This window comes from Nomascus leucogenys, chromosome 10 (genome assembly GCF_006542625.1).
Source record: "Nomascus leucogenys isolate Asia chromosome 10, Asia_NLE_v1, whole genome shotgun sequence".
NCBI classification, from domain to species: Eukaryota; Metazoa; Chordata; class Mammalia; order Primates; family Hylobatidae; genus Nomascus; species Nomascus leucogenys.
Window position 1 is genome coordinate 90253519 of NC_044390.1, and position 19971 is coordinate 90273489.

A 19971-nucleotide genomic window follows, 5' to 3' on the forward strand; every position below is an offset into this window, starting at 1 on the left:
AGAGATAAGGCTGAGAGATGTCAGGTGCCCAAGCACAGAAATCAGGCCCTGAGATGAACCTAGAGTTGTGGCATGCACTGTGGAGTCCTACATGTGGAACTGAGTTCTTGATTTCGAGGGGCGCCTGTCTGGAGAGATGCAAACAGGCAGATCCAGGAGCTGAGGAGTAACTAAGTAGGTGTGAGCTAGCGCCATCTGCGTGACCCAGATGGGGGCTCCTGGGCAGGACCTGGGCTTCTCTTCCTCTTTTGCTCCCTGGCAGCACCTGGTATAGGGTCAGCACACAGTGCTGACATCCCCTTTGCTTCAAAAAGCCCACCCCCTACAACACAGACAAACCTCAAAAACATGATGCTGAGCAAAAGAAGCCAGACACAAAAGGCCACATATTACAAGACTCCGTTCCCATGAAACATCTAGAAGACGCAAATCCATAGAGACAGAGGGTACGGCAGAGGCTACTGGGGGTGAGGAAAAGGGTTGGGAGTTGTTAGTTAATGGGTGCAGTTTCTGTTTGGGATGATAAAAAAAATTCTGGAAATGGATAGGGGTGATGGTTACACACATTGTAAATGTACTTATGCCAATGAACTATACACATAAAAGTGGTTAACACAGAAAATTTCATGTTATGTATATTTTACCACAATAAAAAAAATACAAGGAGAAAAAAGCCCACTCTCCAAAATGCAACTTGAAGATACAGGATGGCCAGTAACTCCACAGGGACGATGGTGGGACCCTCTGCAAACTGCCCCCAGCCAGACTCAATGCTTAAAGCACAGCACAGAGGCTCACAGGGCCTGTCTTGTCATGTATGAACACCAGGGACCTTCAGAGAAGGGCTCTTTGTGTGAGCCAGCATGACTGAGCCAGGATGCCCTGTCTCCCTGGCGGCCAGCCAGATGCCACAGGGCAGGCAGGGGCTGAGAAGTCTCTGTAGACACCTCCCTAGAAGGCACCTCCTGGTCTCGGCATTCGCTGCACCCTCTTCCTGAAATGCACTTCCCGGATATTCTGTAACTTGCTTCCTACGTTTATTTAGGTTTTCACAGGGAGGTCCTTTCTGACCATCTACAGTTAGAAAAATACTGGGATGGTTGCTGGAGCCAGGCAAGGTAGCTGTGAGCAAGAACAGGAAAGCCAGGGCCCCAACACTATGACATGCCAGCACCTTCCTGCTCCCTGGCTACAGAAAAGCAGCTTGCAGGGGGCATCAGGTCCTAGCTCCATCATTTACCAGCTAGGGGGCCTTGGCTAGTTCCTTCAACCCTCTAAACCTCGGTTTTCTCTTCTACAAAATGGGGGTGAAGACAATATTTGTCTCTTGGGCTTTTCTGAGGACTACAATGAGATGATGTATAGTAAGTGTTTAGCATATGGCTGGGACATGGTCAAAGGTTGGTAAATGGTAACGATACATGGATTATAATGGAAGTACAACATTAATCCCTTAATGCTGGCCAAGAGGTGTGGGTCAGCGATCCTGAAGGCAGGGGAAGGGGCCGCCAGTAGGGCCAAACCACAACCATAACTACTCTTCTCAGCATGTGAATTAACTGATTGAATCCTTTTGTCCCCATGTTGCATATGAGGAAACTGAAGCACAGAGAGGTTACTGACTTGCCCCAGGACACACAGTCAAGAGGTAGTGGAGCCCAGATTCAAATTCTAGTCATCTGGCTCCATGCCTGAGCTGGCCACCACTGTTCCATAGGGTATCTCAAGGGAAGTGTGGAAGGAGGCTCTGAAAAGAGACTCTGGCATGCAGAGGCAGACCCACAGCCGGCTTGCACAGCTCTGACTTCCGGACGTGAGCCTCTGGAAGTCCTAGGGAAAGGTCTCAGAACAGGTCCCTCAGGGAAGCCCACAGAATGGCTGGACTGGCCTGGTTCTTCTCAAGGTTCTTCTCAGGCCCAAGACCTTGGTACTCAGTTCTGCTCAGCCCAGCCACTGTGATTAGCACCCAAGGGTGCAATTAACTCCTTCAGAACCAAGGCTAGGGCACTAAAGGGAAGGAGTATCTCCATGTTCTGGCTTACGAGGCATTCCTCAGACCCTCAGAGAGCCTGGAGACAACTAGAGACCCAAATCCTTCCAGGGACTAGAAATAGCGGGCCCTGCACACTCATGGGAGACTCTGTGTACCCTGCTGAAGGGCAAGCTGCTTCCAACTCCTTCTCAAAGGGAATGAATTATGAATTTCCCTCAATCCAACTTTCTTTTTTTTCTTTTTTTTTTTTGAGACAGCATCTCACTCTGTTGCCCAGACTGCTGCTGGAGTGCAGTGGCACGATCTCGGCTCACTGGCAATCTCCACCTCCCAGGCTCAAGCAATTCTCCTGCCTCAGCCTCCCGGGTAGCTGGGATTACAGGCGCGTGCCACTACCGCCCAGCTAATTTTTTTTAGTAGAGACGGGGTTTCGCTATGTTGGCCAGACTCCTGACCTCAAACGATCTATCCACCTTGGCCTCCCAAAGTGCTAGGATCATAGACACGAGCCACCGTGCCTAGCCCTCAATGCAACTTTCTAAAAAATGCCTACTACAAACCTCTTAACTCTAATGACTCTCTTAGGCTACTGCAATACAGAATTTCTTTTTTTCTTTTTCTTTTTAGAGACAGGGTCTCGCTCTGTCACCCAGGCTGGAGCGCAATGGCACAATCACAGCTCACTGGAGCCTCAAACTCCTGGGCTCAGGCAATCTTCCCACCTCAGCCTCCCAAGTAGTTGGGATTACAAGTGTGCACCACCATCCCTGGGCAATTTTAAAATTTTTTGCAGAGACAGGGTCTCACTATGTTGCCTAGGCTGGCCCCAAACTGCTAGACTCAAGCGATCCTCTGGCCTTGGCCTCCCACAGTGCTGGGAGCTACCACGTCCAGCCTGCAATACAGAATTTCTAACTAGTCTCCCTCCTTTCCACTCCAGCCTCTACAAGGTGGCCCAAGTGAGCGTGTTAAAATAAAAACACAAATGAGATTGTGCTACTCTCTACCTCAGAATCCTCCAAGAACTCTGTTCACACTTTGTGTCAAGTCCAGTGTCTTTACCATGACCTGCAAGTCCTCCAAGGTTGTGCCCCTGACTCTCTCTCCATCATTTCCTACCACCTTTCCTCTCTTGTTCTGTTCCAACCACACTGCCTTCCTTGCTTGCCTCAAACTTGCCAGGACACTTCAACCTCAGGGCCTTTGCACCTGCTATTTCCTCTTTCCCAGATATTACATGACTTGCTTTCTAAATTTATTTAAGTTTCTACAAAGAGGTCCTTTCCGACCATCCTATCCAAGCTCCCGCCCCCCGCCACCCCACACCTCTCTCTTCCCTCCCCTTGCTTACTTTTCTTCCTGGCGTTTAGCACCACCAAAGAGCATATTTTAGGAAGGAATTTCCTTTGGCTCACTGATGAATCTGTGCTTAGAACAACACCTGGCACATGAGTGGTGTTCAAAACCTCTGTTGATGGCTTTAGAAGTGAGAATGATGGGTGGAAGGTAGCGACTGGAAGTGGAGGGGTGTGGGGGTGGCAGGAGGGTGGTGTGGGGCTTTTGAGAATTGGTGAAAGAAGAAAAAGCTTGAATAAATGAACATGAAATAAGTTAAAATGATAATCAAAGATCTTCCCTGCTCCCCGCAAAATATCCCCAGGCCCAGAGAGTTTTATAGCTGATGTTAGCAAACTTTCGAGAAGTTCAGAAGAAAAGGTCACTCTTTGCTGGGGGAAGGGGGACAAATAAAACAAAAAACAGGCACATCTTCATGAACAAGATGCCACCTGAGTAGGCCCTAAAGTAAGATTTGAAGCCACGACAGCAACAACTTGGAATCCCCCGGGGAACCTTGTGTATGTCTCCTTTGCACTCATGTTGCCGCCTCCAGAAATGCCCTTTTCTACCTTGCCTCTGGTCTGAGCCCTCTGTCCCCCTTACTAAACCTGCTCTATCACTCTGGACATCCAAGCACACAGTGAGCACTGCATAAATATTAGCTGCTATTGGGCTTACTTGCTTACATGTCTGAGTCCCCGGCTAATTTGTATCCCCAGTGCCTGACACCATAGCAGGTATACAAAAAATGATAGAGGAATGAACAAGGCACACAAAAAGCCTAGCAAAAGCTACATATTTACTCTAAAAAAAGCTTTCGGGCACAGCTGCTGTAGGCACGCAAACCAAGGCATCCAGGCTGCACAGCCCCGAACCCACCCTCAAACTCTTGGCCTCGTGAAATTAGGCAACAGGAGCCCTAGGTGAGCCAGAGGGCACTGAACTTTGCCTCAAAATTAGCGCTTCCTGATATGAGCAAGGAGGTGATAGCAGCCAGAAATCGCTACCCTCCCTGCACCCAATGAAGCTGATAGAAAGCTCTGGGTGACTCAAGGCTCTAAAATGTAACATTTGTCTGGCTGTTTACTTCCCCTTTGTGCAGCTCAACTACTTAGATCCTTCTTCCTACTAGTGGGAGACGGATCCCAGTGGTGAGAAAAAAGCAAACCAAGTCCTAGAGTCTCAGGGGTCTTTAAAGCTGATCCGAGGGAAGACAGAGATGAATAAAGATGGAGGAGGAAGAGAACAGAATTTTTCCTCCCATACTCACACAAAAAAGATCTCGAATACCCCTGCTTCATCCCCAACTATCACTACTCATGCAAACAAAGCCAGAGAAACCCCTGGATTAGCTACTGCTCTAAGAACTGACTGTGTCTTTCTCCCTCATCCATCAATCCCCTATCAGCCTTCAAACTCAGGTCAAAATTCCATGGAGCAGGAAAGCAGGTAAGACCTGGATTCTGAGTGTGACAAACCACCATCCTCTGTGAAAAGGCCTTGCTGTGAGCCATCAAGACCACAAGCATGAGTCAGAGCCAACAAATGGACATCTTTTGCAGCCAGTGGAGAGACAGTGAGCTTTGCCCATGAACAAAGATGACTCAGTGGAGCTGCAGAAAGGAAATTAACATTTATGGAGTATTCTTGAAGTTATCTACAGCTGTATAACAAATTAACCCAAAACTTAGCAGTTTAAAACAAGAAAAATTTATTATTTCATGCTGTTTCTGTGGATCAGGAAGCTGAGAGTGGCTTGGCTCAGTGTTTCAGGGTCTTCCATGGGGTCACAGTCAAGATGCTGACCAGCGCTGCAGTCATCTGAAGGTTTGGCTGAGGCTGATAGAGTCATTTCTAAGTCAACTCATGTACGTGACTGATAAGTTAGTACATGGTTTTTGGCAAGAGGTCTGTCTCACTTCCTCACCACATTTCTGAACCTTTCCAGAGAGCTTGAGTGTCCTCACAAGATGGTGGCTGGTTTCCCAGAGAAAGTGATCCAAGAGAAAGGACAGCAGAAACCACATTTTCTTTGTTTAGAGACAGAGTCTCTGTCACCCAGCTGGAGTGCAGTGGCACAATCTCGGCTCACTGCAATCTCCACCTCTCAGGTTCAGTGATTCTCCTGGCTCAGCCTCCCCAGTAGCTGGGACTACAGGCACAGGCGCCAACACACCTGGCTAATTTTTTTTTTTTTTTTTTGTATTTTTAGTAGAGAGAGGGTTTCACCATGTTGGCCAGGCTGGTCTGGAACTCCTGACCTCAAGTGATCCGCTTGGCTCAGCCTCCCAAAGTGCTGGGATTACAGGCGTGAGCCACCACACCTGGCCCACACTGTCTTTTATAGGGCCTTGGAATTCACACTCTGTCATTTCCAACACCCTATAAGATACACAGGTAGCCCGATTCAGTATGAGAAGGGACTTCACAGGGGTATGACTATGGGGATGGGACTGAAGCCAGCCTGGAAGTGGCCGGCACGGCCACACTGTGGTCTTCCTAACCCTTGATCTAGACCATCTCCTTTCAACCTCAAGACAGCCCTTGAAGGCAGGCATTTTCATTTTACAGACATAGGTTCCTGCATACCCGCACTGACCTGAGCCTCTTGTCCAGCCTCCTTGGGGCAGAGAGAACGAATCGGTGGTGAGCCATGTAGTGAGAATATAGTTGCAGGAATCCAGGAGGAAGGAGGCTCAGGAAAAGTGGTGCAGGATTCAGCCACTCACACGGTCACCACCTTGCTACCAGGGCCAGGCCACCCAGCCACTGGTGGCCTTACAGAAACAGCAAGGAGCATCTGCTCTCTCAGTTCTGCCACCTTGCCCCCTCCCTAGGTGCCTGACTTCACGTCAGGATTGCCGTCCTGCAGCCAGTTCATTAGGTGGCCCCCTGTGCAAGGTGCCTAAGCGATCTGTGGCTGCAGGTGCCACCTCGTGGGGTTCGCAATTTATAGTCACTCAGAGGCAGAGGACACAGGTGAAGAAGGCGTCAGTCCCACCAGCTGCCAAAGCTGCCTTGTCTCGCAGGAAAACATGACTGAGGCTTATCAATTTCCCCCATTTCATTCTCACCACCACAGACAGGGAAGAAGAACTGATTAAGTCCATAAATCTAACTTCTCCACTTAGGGCTGGATGGTTCTCAAGGATGGTTATTCCTTCTCTGCACAGGCCTGGGGTGGGGATGCTGAGTGAGGGTGGTGGAATTGAGACAGAAGTTGGTATTACCACCCCCAGGACCAAATCCATTTCCCTATGGCACAAAGGCAGAGAAGTGCATTTGAGCACTACAAGCACTAGGGTCAGCTTTGCTGATATTTTGGAAGAGGCAATGACATTATGACATTATGGGCCACACTGATTCACACTAGAAAGCACCTTCCCGTTGTCACCCAGAGCATATAGGAGCCTGGCCTGAGTTTCTACACAGAAGATGTGTAGAAACACATCTTTGGGCTGCCTCAAGATGTAAAGAAGACCTTAGCCTTGGAGAATCAGAGCTGTCCTGATCCACTTCCAAGCTGTGAGACCTCCTTGCACCCTGAGTCCTCATCTCTCACCCTGCCTTGTGGGGCTGATTTGAGGGGGAAGTGGTATGACGTGCACAGAGGCCCCAGCACGGCACTCACCAGGGGGAAGAGAGTCAACACTGAGCTGTTTCTCCATTCTTCCTTGCCCTCTTGCTTTGTTTTGAAACCTGAGGGATCCCTGGAGTAAGGTGGCCCAGCAGAGAAATCCCCCAAAGAGCGTTCTGCACCTAGACACTGGAGTGGGTACAACAGGCCCCACTTGGATGCTGCAGACTGTTTCCTGCAACCCCTGGGTCCAGCCTTGGGCCCAAGAACCAAGGACTGGCTCTGGGGTGGCCCAGCAGAAAGCTGAGTAGGGCAGTTAATTTTAATAAAAGGACTCCAGTCTGGCACCATGGCCCACACCTGTAATCCCAACACTTTGGGAGGCCCAGGCAGGAGGATGGCTTGAGGCCAGAGTATGAGACCAGCCTAGGCAATACAGTGAAACCTTCTATTTTTTCAAAACAAACAAAAAGGACTCCATCCTCCGGAAAGCACTGCCACACTGCAGCCTCCAACAGGATTACTAAACCGCCGTTTGAAAAGACAAAGCGAGATTAAACAAACACTTAACTACCCTCATCCTCATCCCAGGTCTGTCATCAGTCAGGCTAATCTAGTCTTGCTGGGTTCCCAGATCGGCCCAAAAGCCTCCTCAAGGCTTTATCTTCTCCTCAAAGCAGGGCCTCAGGCCAGACACGGCTGGCTCCCCAGGTCCGGCCTGCGGACTTGCGGCCTCCTCCAGCAGAGCCACCTCTGCCTTTGCCATGCCCTCTCCTAACCCATCCTAGGTCTCCAAAAGAGTGAGGAAAAACTGCCAGAAAACTGGAAAGAAATCCTCTCCTTCCTGATCTCTGCAACTCTTTCTCCCTCTCAGTGGCTGCTCAAAGGAAGGACATCGCTTCTCCACCTCGACCTCTCCCCCGAGCCCCTGGAGCCCCTCTGGGAAGCTACAGTTTATGCCGCTTACAGTCACTTCTGTATTGTCCTCTGACCCCCTCGCCAACTGAGAACTGTGTTTGAAATGTAAAAGCACCCTTTAAAAATGCACTTGTGATCCATGGATATATGGATTGACAAAATGTGGTCTTATACACACAGTGGAAGATGATTGCACCATGAGAAGGAATGAAGCTCAGATGCATGCTCCTACATGAACTTGAAATCATGATGCTCAGTGGAAGAAACCAGACACAAAAGGCCACATGGTGTATCACTCCATTCATACGAAATGTCTACGATAGGCAAATCTAGAGATAGAAAGTAGATTAGGGGTTGCCAGGGGCTGGGGGTTTGGGGACAAATGAGGGATAACATCCATCTAGTAGCTCATTTTTAGTGTGATGAAAATGTTCTTTTTAAAAAACCTTTATTTATTTTTACACATTGTAAGAGAATAGAAGAAAATATTCTAAAAGTAACTGTGGTGTTCATTATACGACTCTGTGAACATACTAGAAACCATTGAATTGTACACTTTCAATGGGTGAATTGTATGGTATGTGGACTATATCTCAATAGAGCTGTTATTTAAAAATACACACACACACACACACGCACGCACGCACGCACGCACACACACACACCTTGAAATAATCATCTGTAATCAACAGAGTCTGGCCGCTGCAGTGGAGCCACCCCCTGCTCCTGAGCCCCTTCCTCCTACCACTCGGCAGCCCCTCCAGAGCCAACCTCCCACTCCCCTCAACCTGAAGTACTGACTCTGGGGGCCAGCCCCGGGAGGGAGAATAAGCAAAAGACTCAGCCCCTATCCCAAACTCTGAGGATGGAGCTAGAGGCCACAGAAGACAGGCTGTTGCAGCCCAGGAGAGACTGCTCTTCCACGGCTTTAATACCTCCAACCCTGAGACCAGAAGCCGCAAGACACCAACATCCAGTTGGTTTGTGAATGACTGTGAGGAACCTGGAGTCTATGGAAGGACACAGAGCCAGGAGGCCTGGGCCAGAGCCCAACACCACCAGAACCCCCTGGGCAGAGGCATCCCCACCCACACTCTTAGGATCAGCCCCCTCATCTCAGGGACAAAGCTGGGGATCCCAGCGAGAGGCCCCTCAGGCTGGGCTCTGAGGCTGCGGCTGGCCCAGTGCAGCAGGCCTGGGGATGCTATGTGGCTGTGAGAAAGGCCTGGTTAGGGGCCACATGGACACAAAGCATTGTCAAACACTCCAGGTGTCACTGGGCCATGGCAGCTGCTTCTCTTGTGGCACTGCTGGCTTGGTCAACAGAGCCAGGTGACACATTTCAGGAATACTTGTCTTACTTGAGCCTCATCAGTCCAGGGCTGGCTGTAGACTTAAAAGGGGCTGACCAAGGTGACAGGTCCGCCAGCCAGAGGAATGGAACTCAAGTGGTGCAGGGGGTCCCAGAGCACCAGGAAGCCAGTCCAAGGCTCTCAGAGAGCTCAGGGAGGTTCCTGGGTGAGTGACCCCGGCTGACCTCGGAAAGGCCCCATGTCTTCACCCAGCAGGCTGAAGCGGAGCCCAGCCAAGGCCTGTGATCCTGTGCTTCCTGCAAGGCTTGTCCTCCGGCGCATCGGGCTCACACACAATGCCATGGAAGTCTCCATCATCTGCTCTGCCCCAGGAAAGCGGGCTGAGTCCTCTGGGGACGTTACCCAAACAGCTGCCTCCAACTCTGGCCATAAAGCCAGGAACTTGGGAAGCCGGTAATTGGAGAAACTCTTCTCCTCCCCCACAGGACCATAAATTACCGTCCTCCATCGGCATAGATGCATCAAAGGCCCAGACAGCCCTCTCCGAAACCAAGCACAGGCAGTGGGGTGGGGTCCCTCCACCTCCTAGAAGCAGCTCCCAGGTGGGGCCAAGGACAGGGAAGGCCAGGTTCCCCTCTGAGAATCGAAGGCCTTGGACTGAGCGACCTCTTGGCTCTGACCCCACGTCTGACTCATAGTTGGGAACAAACATCGCATCTACCCCCAAGGCAAGACTGCGGCCACACAACCTCTCCTTTCTTCACTCTATTTATCAGTACACCCTCGCAGAACCACAGACACGTGAAAATATTTATATGACCAGATTAACTTCTGGGCTTCGTGGCGCACTGAAGCAAGCATGTTTATCCTTCCCTCACACAACACTTTTTCCTTGGTCACTTCTTTTTCGGGGCGCTGGGGCTCACAGCACGGCATTGCGTCCACATTAGGGTGGCTGCTGGGGATCCAAGATCCTCCACCCCACCATCCTTGCACAGCAGGCTGATTTAGGGCTTGGAACGTGGTGAGGGGTCCCAGGGGAATGGACTGGTCCCCTGGGGAGTTGGTTATCTCTGCTCCAGACCCTGGCTCTTGGCAGTAGCCAAGCTTGCTGGACAGTCGTCCCTGTGGTGACAGGGAGAGCTACGCAAATCGGAACCGACGGCCCTGTGCTGGGCACAGATCCCGCTTGGCAGCCCCTGCTGAGGATTGCTCTGTGCTGCCATCTTTAGAAACAATCATTTCTTGGGCATGCACCCACATGTGTACATCTCGATTTTACAGGCTCTGTTAAAAGCGCAAAGATCTTTCAGGTACTCAACAAAGCAAGATGTCGTGATGTTGCCACCAGCCTGCCCCCTCCTCCCCCCGCCTCCGACCTGTCACCCAGATGAAGTGAGATGAAGTGTCTTCCAATACACACATCGGAGCATGTCACTTCTCTGAGTAAAGCCCCTCAATGCTCCCCTTGGGTTTCAAGGCGACATCTAAGCTCCTTAACTAGGGCATGAGGCCCCCAATCTGGTCCTTCCTGCAGCTCAGCCCCAGCCAGACTCTCACGGACAGGAGCCCATGGGGCTCCTCCTGCCTCGGGGCCATTGCGAAGGCGGTTCCCTCTACCAGGAAGACTCTCCCTTGTTTACACCCAACCCTGCCTCCTGTGTCGTGTGAACTGGCACCCCACAGGATCTAGACCAAGCGTCAGCACCCTGAGGCTCCCTCCATGGGCTCCGCGCCACAGTGGCAGACCCCCCAACCCCACTTCCACAGGGCTTGGCACTATCGTAAGGATCACCACCGCCCATGACTGATGCCTCCGATGGCCTGAGAGCTCCTTGAGAGTGGAGGCTGGAACTGATTCACTTCTGCAGCCCTGTAGCTCAGAGCCCACACTCAGGGCTGAATGATGGATCCATACACGTGTCGCCTGCTCAGGGAGCCAAAGTGGCCCCGTGGCTTGTCCCCTGAAGCCCTAAAGCACCAGGAATACATTGGGAATTGGGGCGGGGGGACAGACCCCTCCTTTGAGGGACTGGCCCCACTCCCATGTGATGGCAGCTCACTCCCCATCTGTAGCCAGCAAGCACACCCAGGCACCATTTATTTACGCAATATTAACACATGCCTTGCTTGCATGCCCCAGCTCTCGGCCCTGGTTAAATGAGGCCACAGAAGAGGAATGGGCTCGCAGGAAGCCACTGCCCATGATTGGTGACTGCACAGCAACCATATTTATTCACGGTGAGTTCCCGGGATTCTTGCCAGCTTACCGACTTCAATCCTTTTCCATGAAAAGTGTGTCTTGGGCATGCGTTCTGTTCCTCACCCAATGCCAGAATCTGCTTCTAGCTAGGAAGAGGCAGTGGGAAGATGGGGAGGGGGGTGAGGAATGAGAGAGAACCCAAAAGGACATGGAGAAGGAAGAAAGAGGAAGGAAGGTGTGAGGAAGGAGCAGAGAGGAACAGGGAAGGAGACAGCTGCAGGCCCAGGGGCATCTGGAATCCCTCTTCTGCACCACTAGCCTAAACAAGGGTCCCAACACCAGCCAGCCTGGGCTGAGCAATGAGGACCTGGAACCAGAAGACAAAGCTGTACTCTTGTCAAGAGGGGGGATCCAGGCAGGGCAGAAGCAGAAAAAAGACACAGGAAGGTGGCTTGTGTAAGCCAGGAGCCATCCAGCAGGATGGCAGGCTGGCCATAGAATCCTCCAGGCCCAGCAGGTCTCCCCAGCCCCTCTGCAGCAAAAACGAGGCCCAGGGAAGCTAGAGGAACTAAAGGATGCTGTACTGGTGCCAGTGTGCTTACCGCAACACAGCTGTCCCCAGGACTCCCCAGGGTGGGTCCACCCTGCCATCTCTATTTTTATTATATTTATTTATTTATTTATTTATTATTATTATTTTTTGGTACAGAGTCTCGCTCTTGTTGCCCAGGTTGGAGTGCAGTGGCACGATCTTGGCTCGCTGCAACCTCTGCCTCCTGGGTTCAAGTGATTCTCCTGCCTCAGCCTCCTGAGTAACTGGGATTACAGGTGCCCACCACCATGCCCAGCTAATTTTTGTACTTTTAGTAGAGACGGGGTTTCGCCATGTTGGCCAGGCTGGTCTCGAACTCCTGACCTCAGGTGATCTACCTGCCTTGGCCTCCCAAAGTGCTGGGATTACAGGCATGAGCCACTGCGCCCGGCCTGCCATCTCCCTTTTATTAGTGATTGCAAAGTGCTAAGGGGGAAAGACTTTCAGCAGCCCACTTGTCTGCACAGTCCTCAAGAGGCCAGCACCTCCTTTCCTCTCCTTGGCAGACCCTCCCTCACTCCTCTACCCTTGACCCTACAGGCATAAGTGAGCCGTGGCTGGGAGTCAGGAAGGGAGAGTGTCTTTCTTAAGGCACACACACACTCAGCAGTGTTGGCATGGACGCGAGGGGTTCCAGCAGACTTATTTATAACCAAGCAGCCTGTCCGCACACTCTCCAGTGCGGCCTGCCTCACTTGCCTGCCTGCCTGCCTTCCTTGCCTGCCTGCCTGCCTTCCACTGGGGCTTTTCAATCTGTGTCTATATTTATCGCCCAAAGCCGCTGGGATAATGGCAAGGCCAGAAATAGCCTTGAAGACATTCACGTGAAGATGACGGGCAGGTCCCCAGCTCCTGGGCTGACCTCGCCCCTACATCTGCCAGTTGGCAGTGGGTATGAGGAACAGCTGGACAGAGCTCGGGAAGCGGCTGCAGCCAGATGGAAACAACATAATCCTCCTTTCTCTGCTGGCCTTGGCCCTCTGTAGTGATGCAGGGGCCACGTCGAAAATGATACATCACAGCTGCCAGGCCACAGGGAGACCAAAGGTGACAGAGATTCCTGACGTCAGTGTGCTAATCAGAGCAGACAGTCCAGAGAAAGAGAGAAGAATGAAAGGCAGCAGCACAGCCTCACAGAAAGCAGGTCACCCCCAGCACCCAGGTTGCAGGGAGATGCCCTCCTGCCTGGCTTCTTGCACCTGTACAACAGAATCATGGGCCCATTTCCCATTTCTGTCCTCTGGGATGAGTGCTGGCCCACAGGCTCTGGGAGATGCTCTCAGGGGAACAAGGATCTGGGTCCTAAAAAGGCCTGGAATGGGTCGGGGCTCATGGGAGGAGGAGGAAGGTACCAGATGTAAGTCAGGACCAGGACGGGGAGCTAGACATCTAGGCAGGGTGGAGGGTGTCAGGGACCACCAGCCAGAGCCCTATCATAGGACGGCAGCAGTGCGAGATAAGAAACATGTGCAGGCCAGGCACAGTGGCTCAAACCTGTAATCCCAGCACTTTGGGAAACTGTGGGAGGATCACTTGAGTTCAGGAGTTCAAGACCAGCCTGGGCAACATAGTAAGACTCTGTCTCTACAAAAAGAGAAAAATTTTTTTTAATTAGCCAGGCATGGTGGCCTGCATCTATAGTCCCAGCTACTCCAGAGGCATAGGCAGGAGGATTGCTTGAGCCCAGGAGTTCAAGGCTGCAGTCAGCTAATATGCAAATGAAGAAGAGGAAGCACCTCCTAATTAGAAGCAAACACACAGATGCCACAGAGACAGCCACAAGGTTGGCGAGTGACTCCCCCAGATCCCACGGGCTCCCAAGTGTCCACTCCTGAGAGCTGAGCTCAGGGGCCAGCTTCCTTCCCAGTCCAATCTCCATCCTGCCAGCCTTTGTCTCTGCACTTCAAGAACCTGGAACTTCTCAGCACTCCCCAAAGATACCATGCACTTTGAGTACTGAAGGCTCATTCTGGTCCCTCTGCCTTTCCCCCTTTACTCCTGATAAACTCCTCCATATCCTTCAAAGCCCATTTGAAATGCTCCCTCTTCTATGAAATCTTCTCCATCGGATGTCAGCTGCTGCCTTCTCTCTGCTCTACCTGCACTCTGTGCCTCCCCTCTGTGCATGTGCTATGCATTCTAACATGTGTCTATACCCCCATCCCAGGGGCTGAGTTCCCCTTCCTCACTGGATCTCTGATTCAGTGGGCACAGCAAGCACCTGCCAGATAAGGGAGACAACTGATTCCCTCCTTCACGCTCACCCAGAACTGTCGATTTTGCCGAAAATATATATATATATCTTTTTTTTTTAAAGAATGAGATCTCATACCAGGACTCCGTTTGGAGATGAGGGCAAAGGCAAGTCTGGCTCTCTGAATCTGCCTCCCTATGTTCCTCGGAGAACACCCAGCACAGCAAGATTGGGAAGCTACTGTTCTGCCAGGGCTTGGCTGGTGGAACAAGTGGGATACTCCTCTACAAAGAGGGAGGAGGCTCACCTTTGTGCCTGTGGGCTGGCGAAGCCCTGGGGGCTCTGGGCCACATCTGCAGCACTGGCAGACTTCCCACAGGCTCCTGGCCTGAACATCATCTCCTTCCACATGGCCGATCATAAAGCAGGAGCCCAGTGCAGAGGAGAACTAGGCATGTAGCTAAGGGCTGGGTTAACCTTCTCTGCGCTACTATTTTTTTAATGACCCAAACAGCTCCTGGCTCCTGGATGCCTGGCTCCAGGTCCTGCTGTGTGCCTGGGTTCAGATGCCTCTCCATGCTGGCACTATTCCAAGTCCCACCCACAGCCTCTCAGATTCCACAGCTGGCGCACTACCCTTAGGAAGCCCCTCCAGCTGAGGAGAGAGATGCACAGATATGCCAGGCACTGACAGCCTGGGAGGCCTATTCCCAGGGGCAATCAGAAGACCAGAAAGCACTGAAAGATGCAGTGCCCTGTAAGGACAGCTCCACATCCACAGAAAACACCACTGACAGAGCACCCAAGTGTGCAGGCATCCATGTCCGGGGGAAGTAAGAATTGCAGGTGACATGTGCACAGCCTTACCAAGGAGTCCGCAGACACCTACTCCTTTCTTCCACATGACCATATGCAGTAAGGACTAATAAGGTCTGCCTTTCACAGATGAGGAAACTGAGGTGCAGTGAGTTGAGGGGACTTGCCCAAGGTGTCCCAGGCAGTTAGGTTCTGGAAGCTGCATTAACCACCACACTATACAATTCTCCATGCAGATAAAACAATGTGCAAAGTAAAATGCTGCAGCCTCTCTGGAAAACAGTCTGGTAATTCCTCAAATATGCTGAACACAGAGTTACCATATGACCCAGCAATTTCACTTGTAGGCATGTGCACAAGAGAAATGAAACATGTCCAGTAAAAACTTGTATGCAAGCTGGGCATGGTGGCTCACGCCTGTAATCCCAGCACTTTGGGAGGCCAAGGCAGGTGGATCACCTAAGGTCAGGAGATCGAGACCAGCCTGACCAACATGGTGAAACCCCGTCTCTACTAAAAAAACAAAAATTAGTGGGACGTGGTAGCGGACGTCTATAATCCCAGCTACTTGGGAGGCTAAGGCAGGAGAATCACTTGAGCCTGGTAGGCGGAAATTGTAGTGAGCCGAGATCGCACCACTGCACTCCAGGCTGGGCAACAGAGCAAGACTCCATCTCAAAAAAAAAAAAGAAAAATTCATGCAGTACTGATACATGCTACAGCAGGGATGAACCATGAAAACATGATGCTGAGTGAAAGAAGCCAGACACAGATGCAAAAGACCACATCGTGTATGACTCCATTCATATAAAATGTCCAGAAAAGGCATTAGCCATTCTTCTTCTCTATGAGAAAAGACTGAGACCCAGTCAGACTCACCTGAGGCAAGAACAGCGTCTAACGCCACCCCTTCCACTGTGCTTCTATAACTCCATATAACGTCTATAACTCCCTGGTTCCAGAAGCCTTTCCTGACTTCACATATGAAGGAACTGATCATTCCATGTGCCCCATTTCCCACACATACCCCACACTGACATTGATCAGAGAGCTCTGCCAGCCAAGGTGCATGGCCACCTTTCCCAGGCAGCTGCAAGTGCCAGGTGCCACTCCTGTTTGTTTTAGGGAAGGAACATTCTTTATTGAGCACCTAATAAGTGCCTGACACAGTGCACAGGTACTCTGTACTGGTTTTCTTATTTGTTTTCTTTCCTTTGGTCAAAGTTTCTTCAAACCTAGGCCATTTTTGGGAGATGCTTTAATGCTTCAAAAACACATACTTATGACCTCAAATATCCCCTTGCAGTGGGACATAGCATGGGCTGACCCTGGGCTAACCTGTGATGCAGGACAAGGTCCCTCCTGCCGAGATGCCACCTCCCCACTCCTCTCTCACTGTCATCAACTTGCCCTGCTTCTTGGTTCCATTAATAAACATATCCACAGTGAAGTATCAAAGAGTTAATGCAACATATTTCCCAAGAGTATTTATCATTTGCATGAAAACTAGAAAGAGAGCAATGCTTGACTAAAAGGAATAAGGGACCAATAGCAAAATTTCAGGCACTGGAGGGATAATGGAGAAATGGTTCTCCTTCCCAACCCCTCAAAGCACAACCCTTATTTATTTTTACCTCCAGCACATAGTGCAGCTCAGGCACACAGATGATGCTTAGTAAATGTCTGTCATGTGTTAAGTGGCCTACCTAAGGCCACTCCTCCCGTCTGGGAACCTGCCCCCTAGAAAGCTCTAGTGCAAGCTCCTTGAGGACAAACCATCAAGTTCCCTTTTCCTGGGGGTGGTGGAATGAGTTCTAAAACCCACCACCAGTCTGGCATAGTGGCTCATGCCTGTAATTCCAGCACTTTGAGGGACCAAGGTGGGAGGATCACTTGAGGAAAAGAGTTCGAGACCAGCCTGGGCAACCTAGCGAGATCCCATCTCTACATAAAATTTTAAAATTAGCTGGGTGTGGTGTGCGTCTGTGACAGGCAAGTTTGAGACTGCAGTGAGCTAAGATTGTACCACCGTACTCCAGCCTGGGTGACAGAGTGATCTTGTCTCTAAAAAACAAATTCTTTTTTTTTTTTTTTTTTTTTTCAAGGCACAACTTTAATAGTTTTTAATTCCTTTCCCAATTGTGTACATCCAGTCCAGTGGCGTCTTTTTATACATGATAAACGCTTATCATTGCGGTCAGCATGTCAATGTGCACAGCACATACATCACAACGAGGGTCAGCACCTGTATAAAACTACAGATTCTGAAAACAGTGGCACATACAGGAACCTCGAATCCCCATCGCAGCAATATGAAAACAATATTTTAAAGGTACAGTTAAGTCCCTACAGGCATCACACATGATTTGTTGAAGAAATATCTATAAGAAGTGGTCAAGGGTGATCAAACCTAAGACATGTCAATTCTTGATAATCTGATTGGGCTCTGAGACAAGAAATCTCATAATAATTTAATGCATTTAAGACAATCATGGTTTGTTACTAAGTGAATACATTAAAATCCAGAAAGTCGACGGATGATCCCTCCACACCCCACAACGCCAAACAGCATGGAGACCTACAAACACCATCTTTCCTCAACACTCCTGGAGCCTAGGGTGTGGTTTAAAACATAAAAACATTTTATTGCATTGTAGGAACAGCAGTTTAAGATGTGTGGTCCTGTCTTAGTGGCTTTGCAAGTGTCTTCTTTCTTCCAGGCCTTGGTTAAGAATAGTATTTTAAGTCGATGATTTGCATTCGAACAAAGAGTTTTCAAAAGGAATGTGAAAGACAAAAACTCCAATCAGATTTTCCAGTCTTGCTGTCTGTAGACTCCCATAAAGTTAATTCGGGAGACAGTTCAGAAACATCCTACGAGAGTATTAAAGTCTTGACGAAACATTCGGAGCATTTCTGGTAGCAAGCTAAGGTCATTTTGTATAAACTCTAAAAAGTCATTCATTAAAATTAAATGTTTGCCATCACCTCGGAACTTTTTTAAACATCACCGACCCTGCCTCTTCCACGGTTGCTTCAACGACAGGGGTTACATTTGTAAAATATATAAAGAAAAATATAAGGTTACTTGGTGACCATATAGTGCACTGTAACAGCTGTCTGCAAATATTTTCACCATGATCACCCTTACAAATTCTTAAAAATAATAGGCCAGGCGCGGTGGCTCACGCTTGTAATCCCAGCACTTCGGGAGGCCGAGGTAGGCGGATCACGAGATCAGGAGATCGAGACCACGGTGAAACCCCGTCTCTACTAAAAATACAAAAAATTAGCCGGGCGTGGTGGTGGGCGCCTGTAGTCCCAGCTACTCGGAGAGGCTGAGGCAGGAGAATGGCGTGAACCCGGGAGGTGGAGCTTGCAGCGAGCCGAGATCGCGCCACTGCACTCCAGCCTGGGTGAGAGCGCGAGACTCCGTCTCCAAAATAATAATAATAATAATAATAATAATAATAGTGCCCGCCACTAATTTGTAGGTACAACCTAGACACAGCACTCAACCTCAGTTGTCACAGAACTCTGTCTACACCTGAGAATTGCCACAGAAATGCAAGGAAGTCCCCAGCAAGGTGTGTTAGAATGCTGCATCCCAGAGCAGGAGGGAGAAGGCTGGGGAGAGGAAGGAAAGTGCTGAACAACATGTGCTGTGGGGGAAGATGCTGCCCTGAGCTACTTAAGGGCAGAGAGCTTGTCTCCAGTTTCCTTACTGTCTCCGCTCCCTCGTCCAGCCTCAGAAGAAAACACTAAGAAGTCGCCTTCTGCAAGGACATGCCCACCAGAGCAAAGGGCAGTTGAGAATGGTTTCCCAGGGCGGCCCATACACCAATCAATGGAAGTAATTTCCAAGTTGTCATTCCTCAACAATACATTTACTGTGATGGGGTCAATGAAGTTAAAAAACTGAAAACAAAAGCAAACTGGATTTCCCTCCCCTTTGGCCTATAGATTCAACTCCTCCTAAGAGAACAAAAGCAACATCTTTCCCTCCCATCCCCCACAGGCAGCCCTCATACTGAGGAGTGTAAAGATGACACCTGATTCTTCCCATGCTGAGCTGGGAACTTCACAGGTCTCATTCTGAATCCCACCAGCCACAGGAGACCTTAAAGCTTGTCATTAGAGCAGCCTTGCACACTAAAAAAGAAAAATACCAGCTTTCTTCACAAAGAAGCACATGGAAGTCACCCGATGCAATGCAAGGACACCCCACAGTGATCAACCTAAGTGTATGGGTCCTGGAAGTTTAAAGGAAACCTGTTCTTGGTGACACAGTTAACTGTAGGGCAGTCAGATCTCAGCCCCCAACAACCTTCCTTGCCCGTTGTATTCCAAGAGACTGAATCATGAATTTGTTTATTTAGAGACAGGTCTCACTCAGTTGCCCAGGCTGGAGTGCAATGGTGTAATCATAGCTCACTGCAGCCTTGACCTCCCGGCCTAAAGCAATCCTCCCACCTCAGCCTCCTGAGTAGCTGGTGTCAGGCCTCTGAGCCCAAGCTAAGCCATCATATCCCCTGTGACCTGCACGTACGCATCCAGATGGTCAGTTCCTGCCTTAACTGATGACATTCCACCACAAAAGAAGTGAAAATGGCCTGTTCCCGCCTTAACTGATGACATTGTCTTGTGCAAATTCCTTCTCCTGGCTCATCCTGGCTCAAAAGCTCCCCTACTGAGCACCTTGTGACCCCCACTCTGCCCGCCAGAGAACAACCCCCGCTTTGACTGTAATTTTCCTTTACCTACCCAAATCCCATAAAACGGCCCTACCCCTATCTCCCTTTGCTGACTCTCTTTTCAGACTCAGCCCGCCTGCACCCAGGTGATTAAAAGCTTTATTGCTCACACAAAGCCTGTTTGGTGGTCTCTACATGGACGCGCATGAAATTTGGTGCTGTGACTCGGATCGGGGGACCTCCCTTGGGAGATCAATCCCCTGTCCTTCTGTCCTTTGCTCCATGAGAAAGATCCACCTACAACCTCAGGTCCTCAGACTGACCAGCCCAAGG

General features: G+C 50.2%; 1 protein-coding gene across 2 annotated transcripts in view; it reads right to left on the reverse strand.

Annotated features, from left to right (window-relative positions):
• The window catches only part of PITPNM2 (phosphatidylinositol transfer protein membrane associated 2), a 187238-nt gene that overhangs the window by 104057 nt on the left and 63210 nt on the right, over positions 1 to 19971 (reverse strand). The window lies entirely within an intron of this gene.